Raw genomic sequence first — 2,796 nt, forward strand, 5'->3', positions numbered from 1 at the left:
CTTATTTTATTGTTATTTTATGTTTTATTAGGTACATGATCATGAGGAGTCACCAAAAAATCATAAAAATTAAGAACAGAATCAAAAACAGCAGAAGAAAAAAATCACACCCTGGAGGAAGCACAGGCTGGCGTTCAATGCCAGTAAGATGCATCTGGCCGGTGTTCAATGCCAGAAGAGAGCATCATTCTGGCGCTGAACACCAGAAACGAGCAACATTCTGGTGCTGAACGCCAGGAATGTGCCTAGAGAAGAAAAGCTGGTGCTGAACGCCAGTAACAAGCATGAAACTGGCGTTCAACGCCAGAAACATGCTTTACATGGGCGTTGAACGCCCAGAATGTGCACCACACGGCGTTTAAACTCCAGAATGGTGTGCAAAGGATATTTACATGCCTATTTGGTGCAGGGATAGAATTCCTTGACACCTCAAGATCTGTGGACCACACAAGATCACCTCAGGATCTGTGGACCCCACAGGATCCCCACCTACTATATTCCCACCTTACCTCCTAATCCTATTTTTGTTATTACTCTTCCCCATGTCACACTTCCCAATACTCTTCACCAATCACCTCAATTCCTCTTCCCAATCACCCCTTTCACCACTCACATCCATCCACTCTTCCCCATAAACCCCACCTACCTTCAAAAATTCAAAACCATTTTCCCACCCATTCTCACCCTAAATGGCCGAACATCCACTACCCCCTCTCCCTATATATACCCTTCTATTCTACTTCATTTTCACACAACACAACCCCCTCTTCTTCCCCTTGGCCGAACCTACATTTCTCCCTCTCCTCCATCTTTTCTTCTTCTTCTTCTTCTTCTCTTCTTTCTTTTATTGCTCGAGGACGAGAAATATTTTAAGTTTGGTGTGGTCAAAGCACAATCTTTTTTGTTTTCCACTACCATCAATGGCACCTAAGGCCGGAGAATCCTCTAGAAAAGGAAAAGGGAAGAAAAAAGCTTCCACCTCCGAGTCATGGGAGATGGAAAGATTCATCTCCAAAAGCCATCAAGACCACTTCTATGATGTTGTGGCAAAGAAGAAGGTGATCCCTGAGGTCCCTTTCAAGCTCAAGAAAAATGAGTATCCGGAGATCCGACATGAGATCCGAAGAAGAGGTTGGGAAGTCTTAACCAACTCCATGCAACAAGTCAGAATCTTAATGGTTCAAGAGTTCTATGCCAATGTATGGATCACTAGGAACCATGATCAAAGTATGAACCCGAATCCAAAGAATTATCTCACAATGGTTCGGGGGAAATACTTAGATTTTAGTCCGGAAAATGTGAGGTTGGTGTTTCACTTGCCCATGATGCAAGAAGATGAACGCCCCTACACTAGAAAGGTCAACTTTAATCAAAGATTGGACCAAGTCCTAATGGACATATGTGTGGAAGGAGCTCAATGGAAAAGAGACTCCAAAGGCAAGCCAGTTCAACTAAGAAGACTGGATCTCAAGCCTGTGGCTAGAGGATGGTTGGAGTTCATTCAACGCTCCATCATTCCTACTAGCAACCGATCTGAAGTTACTGTGGATCGGGCCATCATGATTCATAGCATCATGATTGGAGAGGAAGTAGAAGTTCATGGGGTTATCTCCAATGAAATCTACAAAATAGCCGACAAGTCCTCCACCATGGCACGGCTAGCTTTTCCTCACCTTATTTGCCATCTATGTTACTTAGCTGGAGTTATCATAGAAGGAGACATCTCCATTGAAGAAGATAAGCCCATCACCAAAAAGAGGATGGAGCAAGCAAGAGAGACCCTCCACGGATCTCAAGAGATGCATGAGGAAGCTCATCATCAAGAAATCCCTGAGATGCCTCAAGGGATGCACATTCCTCCCAACAACTATTGGGAGCAAATCAACCTTTCCTCCTAACAACTATTGGGAGCAACTCAACACCTCCTTAGAAGATTTGAGCCACAATGTGGAACAATTAAGGGTGGAACATCATGAGCACTCCATCATTCTCCATGAAATAAGAGAAGATCAAAGAGCAATGAGGGAGGAGCAACAAAGGCAAGGAAGGGACATAGAAGAGCTTAAGGACATTGTTGGTCCTTCAAGAAGAAGATGACACTAAGGTGGATTCATTCCTTGTTCTTACTTTTCTGCTGTTCAATTTTTATATTATATGTTTATCATTGTTCTTATTTCTTTCTGTTTTTCGGTTTTTAATGTTGTATTTATCTATGTTTTGTGTCTTTATTTCATGATCATTAGTATGTAGTAACCATGTCTTAAAGCTATGAATAAAATCCATTAATCCTTCACCTCTCTTAAATGAAAAATGTTATAATTCAAAAGAACAAGAAGTACATGAATTTCGAATTTATCCTTGAAATTTAATTTAATTATATTGATATGGTGATAATACTTTTTGTTTTCTGAATGAATGCTTGAACAGTGCATATTTTTTATCTTGTTGTTTATGAATGTTAAAATTGTTGGCTCTTGAAAGAATGATGAACAAAGAGACATGTTATTGACAATCTAAAAAATCAGGAAAATTGATTCTTGAAGCAAGAAAAAGCAGTGAAAAAGAAAGCTTGCGAAAAAAAAATGGCGAAAAAAATAAAAATAAAAATTTAAAGAAAAAGAAAAAGCAAGCAGAAAAAGCCAATAGCCCTTAAAACCAAAAGGCAAGGGTAAAAAAAGGATCCAAGGCTTTGAGCATCAATGGATAGGAGGGCCTAAGGAAATAAAATCCAGGCCTAAGCGGCTAAATCAAGCTGTCCCTAATCATGTGCTTGTGTCATGAAGGTCCAAGTGAAAA

This window comes from Arachis duranensis, chromosome 10 (genome assembly GCF_000817695.3).
Source record: "Arachis duranensis cultivar V14167 chromosome 10, aradu.V14167.gnm2.J7QH, whole genome shotgun sequence".
In the NCBI taxonomy this organism is placed as follows: domain Eukaryota; kingdom Viridiplantae; phylum Streptophyta; class Magnoliopsida; order Fabales; family Fabaceae; genus Arachis; species Arachis duranensis.